Here is a 19532-nt window from a genome sequence, read left to right on the forward strand (position 1 = left end):
CATGAGGTGGCCAAAGGATTGGTTTCAGCTTTAGCATCAGTCCTTCCAATGAACACCCAGGATTGATCTCCTTTAGTATTGGCTGTTGGAATATAATTTATTGTGAAGTGCGTTTTCATTTTGTTATTGATTTGTAGGGATTTTAAATATATTTTGACCAAATGAATACATCCTCTATTATTGAAAATATCTTCTTACAACACTATAGCTTGCCATTTTACTCTCTTTCTACTAGCAAATACCTTTATTCTGAATACAGTCCAATTTATCATTTTCTTTATATAGTTAGCCTAGTATTTTGGTCCCATTTTAAAAGTCTTTGTATGCTACAAGGTTGTGAAGATGTTCTCTTATGTTTTCATCTAAAAGTTATTTTATTTTTTTAAAAATTCATATTTAGATCTGGAGTGTATTGTGGTTATTTTTCATGTGTGATGTAAGATGGGGACCAACACTCTTTTTTCCATTTGAGCATCCAGTTAGCACAAGACCATATATTAAGAGTTTTCTTTCTCTAATGTACTGCATGCAGTGTTACTTTTGCTATAAATTAGGTGACTTAATAAGTATGAATTGAACTCTGTTTATTGGTTTATTTGTCTTTGTTAGGATTGATATATTTTATCATTCTATTTCCATCTTCTATTAGCTTGAAAATTAAATACTTTTAAATTATTCTGTTGGTGGCTATTTCAGTTATTATAAATGAACCTCTGGTTTATCAAAATCTAATATTACTAGGTAGTTTTACCTTCTTCCTAGATATTGTAAGGAATTTAAAATACTTTAACTCGGGAGGGGGATTCAAGATGGGGAACACATGTACATCCATGGTGGATTCATGTCAATGTATGGCAAAACCAATACAATATTGTAACATAATTAGCCTCCAATTAAAATGAATAAGTTTAAAGTAAAAAAAATTAAAATACTTTAACTCCATTTATCATCATTCCCAACCTATATATGATTTTTTAAAATGTGTTTTAGTTCCGTATGTATTTCAAACCTCATAAGACATTATTATTGTTTTTGACAATAGTCAGCTAGATTTATCTATAGACCTGCTTATTTTGTTGTTCTTTATTTCTTCCTGTGTCTCTGTACTTCCATCCGATACCTTTTCCATCTGCCTAATAAACACCCTTTAATGTTTACTTTGAGTCACATCTATGTGAATTCTCTTGGTTTTTATTTGTCTGAAAGTCTTTTTTTATTTCATCTTCAATCTTGAAGAGTGTTTCTGCTGGGTGTAGTACTTTAGTACTCTGATTGTATTACCACATTGTATTTTAGACTTCATTGTTTTGTTAAGATTTAATATGTCATAATTATTGCTTCTTTGAATGGAATCTATTTATTCTCCCTTTAAAGATTTTCTTTGTGCTTGAGTTTATGATTTGTCTAGATGTGGTTCTCTTTTTCTGAATCCTCTTTGGGAGTTGGTAGGAATTTTTGTGTCTGTGACTTGATAGCTTTAATCAATTTGGAAAATTCTCAGCCATTATCTCTTCCAGTATTGTTTCTGCCTCATTTCTCCCTGGTGGCTCAGATGGTAAAAAATCTGCCTGCAATACAGGAAGCCTGGGTTCATTCCCTGGGTTGGGAAGATATCCTAGAGAAAGAAATGGCTACCCACTCCAGTATTTTTGCCTGGAGAATTTCACGGTCAGAGGAGCCTGGCAAGCTACAGTGTATGGGGTCACAAAGAGTCAGACACAAATGAGTGACTAACACTTTTACACATGGAACTCCATTATACATATATTAGACCTTCTTAATTGTGGAACAATAGACTGGTTCCAAATAGGAAAAGGAGTACATCAAGGCTGTATATTGTCACCCTTCTTATTTAACTTATATGCGGAGTATATCATGAGGAATGCTGGGCTGGAAGAAGCACAAACTGGAATCAAGATTGCAGGAGAAATATCAATAACCTCAGATATGCAGATGACACCACCCTTGTGGCAGAAAGTGAAGAGGAACTAAAAAGCCTCTTGATGAAAGTGAAAGAGGAGAGTGAAAAAGTTGGCTTAAAGCTCAACATTCAGAAAACGAAGATCATGGCATCCGGTCCCATCACTTCATGGGAAATAGATGGGGAAACAGTGGAAACAGTGTCAGACTTAATTTTGGGGGGCTCCAAAATCACTGCAGATGGTGACTGCAGCCATGAAATTAAAAGATGCTTACTCCTTGGAAGGAAAGTTATGACCAACCTGGATAGCATATTAAAAAGCAGAGACATTACTTTGCCAACAAAGGTCTGTCCAGTCAAGGCTATGGTTTTTCCCGTGGTCATGTATGGATGTGAGAGTTGGACTGTGAAGAAAGCTGATCGCCGAAGAATTGATGCTTTTGAACTGTCTTTGAAAAGACTCTCGAGAGTCCCTTGGACAGCAAAGAGATCCAACCAGTCCATCCTAAAGAAAATCAGTCCTAAATATTCATTGGAAGGACTGATGCCGAAGCTGAAACTTCAATACTTTGGTCAGCTGATGTAAAGAACTGACTCATTGGAAAAGACCCCGATGCTGGAAAAGATTGAGGGCAGGAGAAGGGGACGACAGAGGATGAGATGGTTTGATGGCATCACCAACTCAATGGACGTGAGTTTGAGTAAACTCCAGGAGTTGGTGATGGACAGGGAGGCCTGATGTGCTGCAGTCCATGGGGTTGCAAAGAGTCAGACACGACTGAGCAACTGAACTGAACTGAAGTGAACTAATGACCATTTTATTTGTGCTCGGTGACTGAGTGATGACACTTAGAGATGAATACTGTTGAAAGGAGATTTTATCACTTACATTTCCTGAGGGCAAGGGGTTTGCTATGCCTGGGCCACTAGGAGAAGCACCAGTGTTGGTCAGGAGATAGAAAGGAGCAAGGGCATATATAGGTCACAGCCTTTATTCCCATGGAAAATGCAAGGTGTGGCAACATAAATAGCTTGCTGCTGCTGCTGCTGCTGCTAAGTCACTTCAGTCGTGTCCGACTCTGTGTGACCCCATAGACGGCAGCCCACCAGGCTCCCCCGTCCCTGGGATTCTCCAGGCAAGAACACTGGAGTGGGTTGCCATTTCCTCCTCCAATGTGTGAAAGTGAAAAGTGAAAGTGAAGTCGCTCAGTCGTGTCTGACTAGTAGCGACCCCACGGACTGCAGCCTACCAGGCTCCTCCGTCCATGGGATTTTCTAGGCAAGAGTACTGGAGTGGCTTGCTATTGCCTTCTCCGATAAATAGCTTAGGATTGGCTAATTTGAAAAGTTCCAATAAGTTCTGGAGCATTGGGACTCTCTCTAGTAGTTTAGCACCTGAACCAGGCTCCTCTGTCCATGGGATTTTCCAGGCAAGTATACTGGAGCGGGTTGCCATTTCCTTCTCCAGGGGATCTTCCCAAGCCAGGGATCGAACCCAGGTCTTCCGCATTGTAGGCAGACGCTTTACTGTCTGAGGCACTAGGGAAGTCCAATTGCTATAAAACTTCTCACCAAAACCTCCTAGGTTGGGACACACCCCATTTTGAAAGGCAGGGGCTCGTTGCCTGGCAAAGCAATAAAGCTCTTTTTTACTTCACCCAAAACTCTGTCTCTGAGATCTGGTTTGGCACCAGTGCACAGAGGTCAAGTGCTTTGGTATCACATGGCTATCTGCACTCTCTAGTTATCTTGTTGGTAGACAGAACAGTGCTTACTGGCATTTCATGCCTCAGAGGGTGCAAGAAGCATGTATCTAAATTCAGCCAGTATCTGCCTTCTTGAAGCTCCCATATCCATTTATTTCATGGACCAAGGTGGCCACCTCAAGTGAGCATGCCAGGGTATCTACTTGCTAGCTCCAATGATGTTCTGATCATGAAACTGTGTGTCCTTAGATTCTATATTTGTCTGTTTGGCATCCATTAATGAAGGGCCAAACTAAGCTAACTGCTGCTGCTGCTGCTAAGTCACTTCAGTCGTGTCCAACTCTGTGTGACCCCATAGACGGAAGCCCACCAGGCTCCCCCTTCCCTGGGATTCTCCAGGGAAGAACACTGGAGTGGGTTGCCATTTCCTTCTCCAATGTGTGAAAGTGAAAAGTGAAAGTAAAGTCGCTCAGTCGTAGTGACCCCACGGACTGCAGCCTACCAGGCTCCTCCATCCATGGCATTTTCTAGGCAAGAGTACCAGAGTGGCTTGCCATTGCCTTCTCCAAAACTAAGCTAAAGTTGTTTGTATTTCCCTTGTGATCCAGAGTCCCTACCCTACATCATCACCTCTTTATCTGACTGTCACATCAAATGAATATTCCCCCTGAAATATCCCAGCGTCAGGTGCCAGACTACAAGAGAAGGGAAAGGCTACCCACTCCAGTATTCTGGCTTGGAGAATTCCATGGATTATTCAGTCCACGGGGTCGCAAAGAGTTGGACAGGACTTAGCGACTTCCACTTTCCACTATCTCCTGATCAACACTGGTGCTTCGCCTAGTGGCCCTGTATGGCATAACAAGCCCCCTCCCCTCAGGAAATGTAAGTGATAAAATCTCCTTTCAACAGTTCAGTTCAGTTCAGTTCAGTCGCTCAGTCGTGTCCGACTCTCCGCGACCCCATGAATCACAGCACACCAGGCCTCCCTGTCCATCACCACCTCCCGGAGTTCACTCAAACTCATGTCCACAGAGTTGGTGATGCCATCCAGCCATCTCATTCTCTGTCGTCCCTTTCTCCTCCCGCCCCCAATCTTTCCCAGCATCAGAGTCTTTTCCAGTGACTCAACTCGTCGCATGAGGTGGCCAAAGTATTGCAGTTTCAGCTTTAGCATCAGTCCTTCCAGTGAACAGCCAGAATTGATCTCCTTTAGAATGGACTGGTTGGATCTCCTTGCAGTACAAGGGACTCTCAAGAGTCTCCTCCAACACCACAGTTCAAAAGCATCAATTCTTCGGCGATCAGCTTTCTTCACAGTCCAACTCTCACATCCATACATGACCACGGGAAAAACCATTGCCTTGACTAGACGGACCTTGGTTGGCAAAGTAATGTCTCTGCTTTTTAATATACTATCTAGGTTGGTCATAACTTTCCTTCCAAGGAGCAAGCATCTTTTAATTTCATGGCTGCAATCAGCATCTGCAGTGATTTTGGAGCCCAAAAAAATAAAGTCTGACACTGTTTCCACTGTTTTTCCATCTATTTCCCATGAAGTGATGGGACCAGATGCCATGATCTTTGTTTTCTGAATGTTGAGCTTCAAGCCAACCTTTTCACTCTCCTCTTTCACTTTCATCAAGAGGCTTTTGAGTTCCTCTTCACTTTCTGCCATAAGGGTAGTGTCATCTGCATATCTGAGGTTATTGATATTTCTCCCGGCAATCTTGATTCCAGCTTGTGCTTCTTCCAGCCCAGCGTTCCTCATGATGTACTCTGCATACAAGTTAAATAAGCAAGGTGACAATATACAGCCTTGACGTACTCCTTTTCCTATTTGGAACCAGTCTGTTGTTCCATGTACAGTTCTGACTGTTGCTTCCTGACCTGTATACAGGTTTCTCAAGAGACAGGTCAGGTGGTCTGGTATTCCCACCTCTTTCAGAATGTTCCACAGTTTATTGTGATCCACACAGTCAAAGGCTTTGGCATAGTCAATGAAGCTGAAATAGATGTCTTTCTGGAACTCTCTTGCTTTCTCCACGATCCAGCGGATGTTGGCAATTTGATCTCTGCTGCCTCTGCCTTTTCTAAAACCTGCTTGAACATCTGGGAGTTCACGGTTCACGTATTGCTGAAGCCTGGCTTGGAGAATTTTGAGCATGACTTTACTAGCGTGTGAGATGAGTGCAATTGTGCGGTAGTTTGAGCATTCTTTGGCATTGCCTTTCTTTGGGATTGGAATGAAGACTGACCTTTTCCAGTCCTGTGGCCACTGCTGAGTTTCCCAAATTTGCTGGCATATTGAGTGCAGCACTTTCACAGCATCATCTTTCAAGATTTGAAATAGCTCAACTGGAATTCCATACATGACTACGGGAAAAACCATAGCCTTGACTAGACGGAGAGACTCTTAAGAGTCCCTTGTACCGCAAGGAGATCCAACCAGTCCATTCTAAGGGAGATCGATCCTGGGTGTTCATTGGAAGGACTGATGCTAAAGCTGAAACTGCAATACTTTGGCCACCTCATGTGACGAGTTGACTCACTGGAAAAGACTCTGATGCTGGGAAAAGTTGGGGGCGGGAGGAGAAGTGGACGACCGAGAATGAGATGGCTGGATGGCATCACCGACTCTGTGGACATGAGTTTGAGTGAACTTCGGGAGTTGGTGATGGACTGGGAGGCCTGGCGTGCTATGATTCATGGGGTCGCGGAGAGTCGGATATGAGCGACTGAACTGAACTGGAATTCCATCACCTCCACTAGCTTTGTTGTAGTGATTCATCTCTAGTTCAAGGATGAGGTTGCTGACAAGATTAGGGTGTGTATGCAGGGCCTGCATTCCTTGAATCTCATCTCAGGTGGCCTTCTAATCTTGATGAGCTTCTCTGACTCCTTTAATCTTGCTCAGGTGGTTTCTTGGCTTCTCTTTACTTATCTTTGCATCCCCTCCCTTCCCCTACTGGCAACTGTTGGAAACAGTCCTTTGGAACCCAGAGAAGATCATGGAGGCTGGAGTCTGTTCCCTACAAACAAGCAGAGGACAGAAAGAATTCTGTGTCCAGGAACCCCACAGGGTCCTGCTCAGTTTCATATGGGGAAGATTCCTTGGGAGGAAGGCAAATGGGACTGATAAAGGTAGCACTGGAAGGCTACAAATGGATCCTAACAAGAACACTTATTCTAGACTGGGCTGTAGTTGAAAATACTCAAAGTACTGTAAAAGAGCTGGAACAGACACACTGTTATTGGATGCAAGTTCATGTGCCTGTTAATGTACAGTGAGACCAAACAAACCAAAATGTTAGAGTTTGAAGCAGAGAATGGTTTATTCCAGGGCCAACCAAGGAGAATGGGTGACTCTTGCTCAAAAATCCTGAATTCCCCAATGGTTTTGGGGGAGATGTTTTATAAGAAAAGCTTGGTGTGAAGGCTGCAGGGTGTGTGACTTTCTTCTGATTGGTTGGTGATGAGGAAACAGGGTGATGCTCCAGGAATCTTGTGCTCAGCCCTCCATCTGGTTGGGCGCCTTATTTCCTGCAGAACTCAAAGATATTGTTATATATTCCTTGAGGAGGAACCAGTACCCTGTCCCAAGACTGCACTACTGTTTCTTGACTGCTCCTCCCTTGTTTCAGTATACCCTCCCTTCTCTACTACAGTATGATAATGATGTAAAATTGGCATTGTTGGTAAGATTTTAATAATGATATTGATGGTCAAATGTGTTGGGAAATTGAGTTAAAAGCCTCCCGCCCCGCACTGGCTTTTCCAAAGGCTAGGCATATTCATGTTGGAATATTGCTGTGTATATTGTATAAATGTTACACCAAATGTAGCTGCTCAGATAGGAGTGATTGTTTTGTTATGTGGCCAGAGACAGGGTGGAGTGGGGTGGGAGTGGAGGTGAGGGGATGGGGAGTGGTGGCCTGTGTTTATGAGAAAGAATTTATCTGGTCTTTGTTCAGAGTTCCTGGCACAGAGCTTCTAAAACCCTTGGAATTTCCCTAGAGATCAGAGTGTCTTTGTAATTCAAGAGCTGTTGGATCACATCTGAGTTTATGCTAATAAGATGACTCAGGGTGAGCCTTTAGATAGCCTCAGGTTAGGGACTGGATGAGCTTGTGATATTAGCCTGACCTCTCAACCTCCAGGGAGGGGTTGGAGCATGGAGATTGAGTTCAGTCATGTGGCCAGTGATTTAATCAAGCTTGCCAATGTAATGACCACCTTCCCAGATGACTCAGTGGTAGCGAATTCACCTGCCAATACAGAAGATGCTGGTTCAATCCCTGGGTTGGGAAGATCCCCCAGAGGAGGAAATGGCAACCCACTCCATTATTCTTGCTTGGGAAATGCCATGGACAGAGGAGCCTGGTGGGTATAGTCCATGGGTTTGCAATCAGAGGCGACTGAGCAACTTCACTTTCACTTTTCACTTTCATGCACTGGAGAAGGAAATGGCAACCCACTCCAGTGTTCTTGCCTGGAGAATCCCATGGACAGGGGAGCCTGGTGGGCTGCTGTCTATGGGGTCGCGCAGAGTCGGACACAACTAAAGCGACAGCAGCAAAAGCAGTAGCAGCAGGACATGACTTAGCAACTAAGCAACAAAGCAACAAATGTAATGACACCCCAACAAAAACTGAGACCCTGAGCTCTGAGGAGCTTCCTGGTTGCTGAGCACATCTGTGTACCAGGAGGTTGGTATTCCCTGATTCCTGGGGCAGAGGACACAAAACATTGTGTCTGGGGACTCCCAAACCCCGCCCTATGTCTCTCTCTTCGTTTGGCGCCTCCTTTACAATAAAACTGCAATCACAAGTAGAGTGCTTTCCCGAGTTCTATGAATCATTCTAGTGAAACATTGAACCGAGGGAATCATGGGAACCCTCAAATTCATAGCCAGTTGGTCAGAAGTGCAGGTAAACTGGGGACTCTCCCAGGTATGGCTGGTGTCTGAAGTGAGGACAGTTTTTTTTGGAACTGGCCCTGCTCTGACACCTGTGGCGTTTGCTGCTAACTCCAGATGGTCACCATCAGAACTGCATCTCTGGGTACCAGTTGGTGTCAGAACAGATTCCAATTTTTATTCCATTCCCCAAAGGCTGGCAAAGACTCTACTCAGCTTCTCGGCCCCTCAGATTCCTTTTCTGGACTCATCTGGTGCCCACTGGGGCAAGGCAATGCCAAACTCTCAGCTTACCACTCCAGGTTTTCTTTTTCTGAATTTTGACCCACTGTGTTTTCATTGTCTTGCTTATATCTTCAGTCCTCCAATTAGATGCTTTTCATATTCTGGCCAGATTTTCTAATTTCTCAGTTTTGCCTGTGTAGCCAGTTTATCCATTAGTGGAAACATAATGGATCCCTCTTTTCATAGATTTTTTTTTTGTGGTTAAAAATACATATTAGCATGAAGTTTATAATTTAAACCATTTTTGAAGTGTACAATGCAGTGGCCTTTAGTGCATTTTCAGTGTTGTTCAGTCATCACCACTTACCTAGTCCCAGGTTAGTTACCTAGTTTCAGTCGTCACCACCTCCTAATTCCACCTAGCTGCATTTTCATCGCCTCAGAAGGCGCCCCCACGTCCATCACCAGTCACTCTCCATCTGCTCGCCACCCAGCTCCTGGCAACCGTTCGTCTGCTTTCTGTCTCTGTGGATTTGCCTATTCTGGACACTTCACACGAATGGATCATACAACGTTGAGGCCTTTCGTGTCTGGCTTCTGTCACTTAGCATGTTTTCAAGGTCATGGATTCTTTTTTTACATGTGGTGTTTTCTTGTTTTCAGAATTTTCTGTAGTCACTGGTTTTGATTTCCTCTTTGACTCAGAAGGTATTTAGAGACTGTTTCCTAATTTTTATTCTATTTTTATTATTCATTGGTCACTTTTGGTGTACTATAGACAGAAAATATGACTGATTCTATTTCTGGTTTTTTGTAAATAATTTTGTTTATGGCCTATTGTACCATCAGTTTATATAAGTTTCATGAGGGCATGAAAATAAGATATGGTCTCAATATTCAGGGTATATACATATCTATAGATATGCTCTATTTTCTTATTTAACCTGCTAGTTAGTGATCTCTCATCAATTTTATTAAATATATTATTCAAAATCTCTAAATCACAACTTATTTTTTGTCTGTCTGATTTGCCAAGATCTGAGAGAGGTGAGGTAAAGCAACTTATTCTACTTTTATTTCTGTACTTATTTCAGTATCATAATCTGTAAATTAATCCTTTTGTTATATTTTTACTTTGTTTTTCAATGTTGTTATTTATTATAACATTCCTTAGTGTGAATTCAGCCTGTTATTATTAACAGAATTTTTGCCTACTTTTTGTTTGTATTCACATGCAGTATGTTTCTTCCTCCATTAATATCAGCCTTCCTAGGCTTTTTTATTTTAGGCATATCTCTCATTGATAACATATAACTAGCTTTCATTTTCTTTTAAGCAGTGAGTTGTTATTAGTTTTATTCATCCCTGTAACAGATAGGCTTACTCCTGCTGTATTTTGTGTTCTCTGCTTTTATGCTTCCGTGTGGTCTGTTTTTGTTTGTTGCTTTCTGGCAATTTGGAAGGTATTCAGAACATTTTTAGTTCCACTGGTGGTTACCTCTGTAATTTTAAATAATATGTTTAATCAATATTTTTCAATTTTTTATCTTCAGAAAAGAAACAATATCATCTACATTCTCCTAAGAAAAATAAGAACACTGGTGATTTAAACAGTATTCCTTGCAGCTGCTTTGGAAAGTTGTATGGCAATTCTTCAAAAAATTAAACAAAGAATTACCATATGACCCAGCAATTTCACTTCTGAGTATAGAAGTGAAAGTAAAAACTCTGACATATGTTTGTACAACCACGTTCACGGCAGCATTATTCACAATAAGCCAAAAACAGAACCAGCCTGACTGACCAACAACAGATGAATGGACATACAAAATGTGGGATTTGAATATTATTCAACCTTAAAAATGAAGGAAATTCTGACACATGGTGCAGCATGGGTGAACCCAGGAGATGTGCTTAGTGAATTAAGAAGCCAGTGACAAAAGGCAAAACACCGTAGGATTCCTCATACAGGATTCCTAAAGCAGTCAAGTACATAGAGATAGAAAGTAGGCTGGTAGTTGCTAGGGGCTGGAGGAAGAGGGATGGGGAGTTAGTGTTTATTGGGTACAAAGTTTCAGTTGGGAAGACAAAAAGTTCTTGAGATGGATGATGGTGATAGGTTGTACGACAATGTGAATGTACTTAATGCAGCAGAATTGTATACATTATTAAATGGCTAAAATGGTAAATTTTATTTATGCATATTTTACCAAGTTACACATAAGCAAACACCAATCTCTTTTCCTTTGATTCCCTCCCATCTTCTTATTAAATGACAATTTGATATTCTTTCCCCCCATAACTTATTAGCAACAACATTTTGTAGGACTTTTTTTGTTGCTGTTCATAATAGTTACAACCATAGCATTATTTTCTTGGTCAATAAAAATCATTATAGCTACATATGCTTAATTATATCTTTAAATAGATTTAATGCCCACCACCAGTCTTTTTATACCTTATTTCCCTCTGTGTAAGTTCTTTTCTTTTTCTTTACATGGAAAAACAATTAAAAAAAATTTTTTTTGAAGTATAGTTGATTTACAATGTTGTGTTAGTTTCAGATGTATAGCCAAGTGATTCTGTTTTTAAGTTCTTAACTTGAATTCATCTTTTGGGTTGTTTTTATCATGTCTTCAACTATAGTGAGAGATTTCCTGACAATATAGCGAGTGATAAGAATGTTACTGTGCTGTCTTTGGAGGAGAGTCGTCCAGCCTGGACCTGGGAACAGCTTCCCCATTTTTGCAGGCCCCCGGGTGAAGCACATTTCCCTTTGGCTTCCCTCAACTCTTGCTCACACTTTGTCCGTGTCGTCCCTCACTAACTCTCCTCCGTCTTCCAGCTCTGTTTCCACCATTCCTGAGAGCCAGTGCCCGCTCTTCCTTCCACGTGTTCTGTCTGCTTTCTCTTCTCTCCTTCCCCTTTGCCATCCCCCACGCCTGCCCCTCACTATTCTTTTTCTTCATCCTTTCTTCTCCTCGTTTTAGAGCTGGGTGACAGGCAAGTATGTAGGTTACCATATCAGCTTTTCATCTGGTCTGCGGTTGCCCTCGTCCCTGGGTGGTCAAGAACACAGTCTTCCTTTCTGCACTACTTTGTATTCTGGCTGCTTTTCAGAGTGTGCAGCCCGTGGCCCAGCCTCTCAGAAGCCCCACCCTTGCCAGCAGCCCAGTGCTCACAACTCTGTCCTCTGCTTTCTTCCTCTAGATGACCCGTTTATTTCCTAGTCTGACATCGGGAGGGTGGGTGAGACCACATCTCTTATATCAGTGTCTAGATGGAGCATTTGCTAGTTCAGGCCAAGACATTATGAGTTGTGTTTTTATTGCTTTCCCAATCCTTGTGTGCAGATTTTATTGTGCTAGGAGTTTAAAATGTAATAAACAAGGAGAAAAAAAAAACTTTTTTTTTAAGTCACTCTGGCTAAAGACTCCAGCCTAACAAAATCTTTAACAGACCCTTGTAAGTCCTGTTGCTGGGGAGTATTTGTCCAACAGACCTGGAACAGTTTAAAAAAGGAGGAGTGGGGGTTTGGTTAACATTAAAGAAACACAAAGATTTTTCATCTGGCTCTGGGGGAGACCAGAGTCACAGAGGGAACAAGAAAAGAAAGAGGGGTTTGAGCATTTTTGCAAACAAATGATAAAACTGCCTTTTAAAGAAAGAGGGGGGAGACCCCTTGTCCAAACAAGACTTTTGCCAGGGTAGGAAATCATTTCTGCAATTGTTTACAATGCTCAGGCAGCCCGTCCAAAGTCAACATGGCCTGGGAGCGTTGCCCTGGAGCCTCCTGCTCTTTGCCAGCCGCCTGCCAGCTCGGGCTCAGCTATTTCTGGGACTTAGTTCCCTCCCTTGAAAAACAAACTGTGGCCCTCACTGTCATCCCCAATAAAACCCCCAGTTTCTTCAGCCTTAATCATGTTTTCCAGAAGAGTTGTCCAACTGGGGGCCTGGATGCTAAGTGTTGGGTGTTGGAGAGCTAGTGGGGGGAGAAGCCTTTGACTTGAAAGGTGGAAATTTCCACTGCACTCCAAGATGGCTTCCCCTGTGGCCAAGGAAACCTATTCTGTCTCTATAGAGGAGGCCCTGGCTAATGCATGTCCTGAAATGTATGCCCTTTCCTACAATTCATCCCATAGATCCACAGCAAAGTTTGCCTTTACTAAAAAGCACTGTAATTACTAGTAATAACCCATTATATCTGGCTATCACTTTCACGTAGAAAGACTTCTGCTTTTGTTATCTTATTTGATCTCTGCCATGAGAAAGGCATTAAGCTCATTTATCTAATTTGTTTCCTAGTTTTGTGCTAATAATAGATGGTTTGAAATTTTTTAAGTGAAAATAAAATCTCCCACTCTGACTCCCATCCTCCAGTCTCCACCCTCCCAGAGGTAACCACTGTCGTTCATTTCTTGTGTATCTTTCCAGAAGTGCTTTACGTTTATGTAAGCAACTTGGAGTAGTGCCAGGACAGAGTGTTACACTGAGACAAGAGTCCTGGGCACTAGGCCTAGTTCTGCTCTGATCTGCTGTGTGATATAGTGCATGCCACTTTCCTTCTCTGGGCCTCATTTATGTCACTTGGCAAAGTGGGAACACCAATAGCCAGTGTTCATTAGGCTTGTATGGATTATGTGTGAAACCAAGCAAGACCGTGTGGGGCTCCTGAGCCAAAGCCTTTCCATGTCCACTGTTCCTTGTTTGTAGGGAACGGCCTCCAGCTTCCATGAACTTCCCTGAGTTCCAAAGGACAGATTCAAACAGTTGCTGATTAGAGAAGGGAGGGGGATGCAGAGACAAGGAAAGAACACCCAACAAACAATAATGCAACCTTGGGGCAGGGTCCTGGTGCCACCTTGAGAGATACAGGTAACAATATCTTTTGAGGTTTTATAGAACTAAAACCTCCAACAAATGGGAGATGTCAGCGGTCTTCATTCTAGATGAAAGGAACCGTAGAAACTCATCAGATTACATGAAGATTACTCATCAAATTATCTAAAGGAGTGTAGGCCCTGCACATACCCTAATCTTATCAGTAACCCCACCCTTGAACTCTTTGCTATAAAACTCCTCACTGAATCCTTCCAGATTGGAACACATGGTTTTTGAGGGGCATAAGCCCATTGTGTCCCCCTTTGCCTGGCAAAGCAGTAAAGCTATTCTTTTCTACTTCACCCAAAACTCTGTCTCTTAGGTTTGATCTGGCCCTAGTGCACAGAGGCTGAGATTTCAGCATCACATGTATTAGTTGAATTAAGTTCACCACACTATAAGAAGGCATCATTAGCCTTTTGAATTGTGGTGCTGGAGAAGACTCCTGAGAGTCCCTTGGACTGCAAGGAGATCCAACCAGTCCATCCTAGAGGAGATCAATCCTGGGTGTTCATTGGAAGGACTGATGCTAAAGCTGAAAGTCCAATACTTTGACCACCTCATGCGAAGAGTTGACTCACTGGAAAAGACTTTGATGCTGGGAAGGATTGGGGGCGGGAGGAGAAGGGGACGACAGAGAATGAGATGGCTGGATGGCATCACCGACTCAATAGACAAGAGTTTGAGTGAACTCCGGGAGTTGGTGATGGACAGGGAGGCCTGGTGTGCTGTGATTCATGGGGTCACAAAGAGTCGGTCATGACTGAGCGACTGAACTGAACTGAACTGAAGCAATGAGAAAACTGAGGCACAGAGAAATTAGATGACTTACCCATACCGTAGCTACTTAGAGGAGAGCCTGAGTTTATGAAGCTAGGCAGTCTAACAGTAGAGCTCATGCTGCTTAGACCACTTCACCACTACACTGCCATTCACTGATGAGATTGACAATATTAATCATGGCTATTACTAACAGGCAGGAGGCTGACCCAGAGTGGTTCTTCCCAAGTCTGATATCTATGGTTCTATGTCCAGTTCCTATGAAACTCCGGCCAGGCAGCTCTGACTCACTCAATGCCATTTAGATGGACAGCTGGCAAAGAGCTACAGACAACAGGCAAGGTTCAGGCAAACCCTGATATCAGCCCAGGGTTTCCCTCTCGGTCCCTCCAGGAGCATCAGGACAACTCTTTAAAAATAAATTCTTAGTTTTCTTAAAGGTAGTAATGTACATAATTTAAAGGGAGAAATATCAATAACCTCAGATATGCAGATGACACCACCCTTATGGCAGAAAGTGAAGAGGAACTCAAAAGCCTCTTGAGGAAAGTGAAAGAGGAGAGTGAAAAGGTTGGCTTGAAGCTCAACATTCAGAAAACTAAGATCATGGCATCTGGTCCCATCACTTCATGGGAAATAGATGGGGAAACAGTGGAAACAGTGTCAGACTTTATTTTTGGGGGCTCCAAAATCACTGCAGATGGTGATTGCAGCCATGAAATTAAAAGACGCTTGCTCCTTGGAAGGAAAGTTATGACCAACCTAGATAGCATATTAAAAATCAGAGACATTACTTTGCCAACCAAGGTCCGTCTAGTCAAGGCTATGGTTTTTCCTGTGGTCATGTATGGATGTGAGAGTTGGACTGTGAAGAAAACTGATCGCCGAAGAATTGATGCTTTTGAACTGTGGTGCTGGAGAAAACTCTTGAGAGTCCCTTGGACTGCAAGGAGGTCCAACCAGTCCATCCTAGAGGAGATCAATCCTGGGTGTTCATTGGAAGGACTGATGCTAAAGCTGAAACTCCAATACTTTGGCCACCTCATGCGACGAGTTGACTCACTGGAAAAGACTCTGATGCTAGGAGGGATTGGGGGTGGGAGGAGAAGGGGACGACAGAGAATGAGATGGCTGGATGGCATCACCGACTCTGTGGACATGAGTTTGAGTGAACTCCGGGAGTTGGTGATGGACAGGGAGGCCCGGCGTGCTGTGATTCATGGGGTCACAAAGAGTCGGACATGACTGAGAGACTGAACTGAACTGAGTATTTCGAGATTTATAACAAAAATAGTGTATCTCAGAACAACCCCTTAGCCTTTTCAGTTCAGTTCAGTCACTCAGTCGTGTCCGACTCTTTGTGACCCCATGAATAGCAGCACACCAGGCCTCCCTGTCCATCACCAACTCCCGGAGTTCACTCAAACTCATGTCCATCGAGTCGGTGATGCCATCCAGCCATCTCATTCTCTGTCGTCCCCTTCTCCTCCCGCCCCCAATCCCTCCTAGCATCAGAGTCTTTTCCAGTGAGTCAACTCGTCGCATGAGGTGGCCAAAGTACTGGAGTTTCAGCTTTAGCATCAGTCCTTCCAATGAACACCCAGGACTGATCTCCTCTAGGATGGACTGGTTGGACCTCCTTGCAGTCCAAGGGACTCTCAAGAGTCTTCTCCAACACCACAGTTCAAAAGCATCAATTCTTCGGAGATCAGCTTTCTTCACAGTCCAACTCTCACATCCATACATGACCACTGGAAAAACCACAGCCTTGACTAGACAGACCTTTCTTTGTTGACAAAGTAATGCTCTGTTTTTTAATATGCTGTCTAGGTTGGTCATAACTTTCCTTCCAAGGAGTAAGCATCTTTTAATTTCATGGCTGCAATCACCATCTGCAGTGATTTTGGAGCCCCAAAAAATAAAGTCTGACACTGTTTCCACCGTTTCCCCATCTATTTCCCATGAAGTGATGGGACCAGATGCCATGATCTTCGTTTTCTGAATGTTGAGCTTCAAGCCAACCTTTTCACTCTCCTCTTTCACTTTTATCAAGAGGCTTTTGAGTTCCACTTCACTTTCTGCCATAAGGGTGGTGTCATCTGCATATCTGAGGTTATTGATATTTCTCCCGGCAATCTTGAGTCCAGCTTGTGCTTCTTCCAGCCCAGCGTTCCTCATGATGTACTCTGCATAGAAGTTAAATAAGTAGGGTGACAATATACAGCCTTGATGTACTCCTTTTCCTATTTGGGAACCAGTCTGTTGTTCCATGCCCAGTTCGAACTGTTGCTTCCTGACCTGCATACAGAGTTCTCAAGAGGCAGGTCAGATGGTCTGGTATTCCCATCTCTTTCAGAATTTTCCACAGTTTATTGTGATCCACACAGTCAAAGGCTTTGGCGTAGTCAATGAAGCAGAAATAGATGTTTTTTTGGAACTCTCTTGCTTTTTACATGATCCAGCGGATGTTGGCAATTTGATCTCAGGTTCCTCTGCCTTTTCTAAAACCAGTTTGAACATCTGGAAGTTCACAGTTCAAGTATTGCTGAACCATAACCCTGTAGCTACTTCATTATGGCTTGATCTCCATTATTCAAAATCAGGGGTTTACTTTTTCTGTACAAGGGCAAAATTTTTCTGTAAAGGGCTGCGTAGTAAATGTTTTCAGCTTTGTGGCTCGTATAAATGGTTCTCTATATGCAACAGTTCTTTGTTGCAATGGTTCTACTTTTCTTTTAACTAGAAAGCAGTGTAAGGTTAATTGAGTCAGTATTGATATTTCCCAATAAAACTATGTTTACAAAAACAGATTTGACCTGTGCACTGTAGTTTCTTGATACATGTTCTAATTTTTAAAACTTATAATTTATAATTTTAAGCATTGCTCATTAATTTTCTATTATAGCAGATAAGACTGTACTTGTGTTACTTACTCTCTTGCAGTTATTTCTCCTACCTATTCATCTTAATAGACTTATAGCATAGTATTAGTCACTCAGTCATGTCTGATGCTTTTGACCCTATGGACTGTATCCTGCCAGGCTCCTCTGTAAGAATGCTGGAGAAGGTGGCCATTCCTTTCTCTAGGGGATCTTCCTGGCCCAGGGAATGAAACCTGGGGCCTCCTGCACTGCAGGCAGATTCTTTACCATCTGAGCTATCAGGGAAGCCCCAAGTTATAGCATAATTATCAGTTAAATCAATATTCAATGTTTGCATTATTGTGACTGGGTAAATACTATTCTCTGCTCAGCCAAGTAGTATACCAAGCGATATCTCCTATTTCCTTTCTTAGACAACTTTTGTTTTTATGTGGAATTGATAACTATTGCATTCTTTTCTTCATTTGTATAGTTTCTTGACTTTCAACAGCTTCTCTCAGATAATTTTCTACATGGTTAAACATTTTCTTCCCCCAGTGCCATTGTTTTACTGAAGGCCTCCAGCCTCCTGCTCCAGTGTGATCTGGGTATTCCCGTTGGGCTTGGGTTCAGCTCTTATCCTAGAAAGAAAGGAGAAATCCACTTAATCTCTTTTCTGTGTTGGATTTCTTTTACCTAGATCCCATGTCTTTTTGTCTGACTTACTTCCTCCTCTTGCTGGAGCACATCCTCTAGTAACTACTTTGGAAAATGTATATGGGAGGTAAAATTTTGAAATTTGATATATCTGAAAATGTTTTTAATCTACCATCAGTAGTCTTGAATGATAGCTTTCAGGGTGTAGAATTCTAGATTGGAAATAATTTTTTTCTCTCTATTTTAAAACATACAGGCTATTGGAATTCTAATACCTTTTGGACACTCAGTTCTTTGTCCACAATATGTTTTTCCTTCTCTAGAGGTTTTTATGTTCTCCTTATTCCTAATGTTCTTCAGTTTCACTGTGATGTAACTTGGTGAGGCCTAATTTCTGGTCATTGCGCCAGGCTCTCAGTGCGCCCTTTCAATCTGAACATTCGTATCCCTTAGTTCTGAGAAATTTCTTCATGATGTTTCTTTTATAATTTCCTACCTTCATTTTGTCTGTTCTAGGTTTCTGAAGCTCTAAAAAAATTTATTTGGTTTTAATTGTTGGATTGAAACCTTAATTTTCGTTTATTTTTTGCCTTTTTCTTTTTAATTTCCTTTTGGGAAAATTTCCTAGACTTTAACTTCCAATCCTTCTGTTTAAATTATTTTTATACTGGGTACCATACTTTTGGTGTCTCAAAGCTCTGCCTTGTTCTTTGTTGTCTTTATTGGAGCTCGTTCTTTCTGTGCGTTCGCAGGGTCTTCTCTTACTCTCCTGAGGATGTTAAGTGTGGCTGTGACTGTTTTGTTTCATTCTGCTCTCTGTACTATCCTTGTTTCCTCTAAGCTCTTATTTTCTGTTTTTAATGTTGGAGGCTTTCTTCAACTTTACTAAAAATCTTTGTTTATTCTTATTAAAGAGTGAGTCACTGAAAAGTTTTATGGAATTTCTATATTCACAGAGTGGATAATGGTGGGCCACACTCAAGGGAACAGAGTAGGCAGCGTATTTTTTGGAGGAACTCTTAAGTGTCATTGTCAACAAAGCCTCTTATTTTCAGCATTCTGAATTACCTGGTGCCCCCAGTTACTGAGACTTTCTGGGTTTCTACAGGTGAACGGGCTTACTTCTCATGGTGTCATGAATGTGCAGCCAAAAAGAGCTGGCTCTTCCTACCCTGATAAGACAGACTGGACCCCTCTCTCAGCTTTTCACCCTCCTAGCACACTGACAACTCTTTTCCCACAATTGTTCCCATGCTTGTTCCATTATCCTTGTGTACCTGAATTTGTTGTTACTGCGGTGAGCATCCCCCCTCCCCCAACTGGTCTCTTGGCCTCCATCCTTGTCCCTTTACAGTCTCTGGTGGTGGTGGTGGGGGGTGGTCTTTAAACACACAAATCACAGCACCAGAATGTAGACCCTCCATAGGATACTGCCCTAACCTCTTTGATAGTCAAAGCATGATAAGAAGGGGAGTGAAGTGAGAGACTGTCCAAGATTTAAAATATTTAGGTAGGAAACACTAAAACAATGCAATGTCTGATCCTGAGTTAAACCAAATTATGAATAATTGTTGAAATTTGAA

The sequence above is a fragment of the Moschus berezovskii genome, chromosome 9 (genome assembly GCF_049115385.1).
Source record: "Moschus berezovskii isolate FMDL1 chromosome 9, NW_MosBer_1.0, whole genome shotgun sequence".
NCBI lineage: Eukaryota > Metazoa > Chordata > Mammalia > Artiodactyla > Moschidae > Moschus > Moschus berezovskii.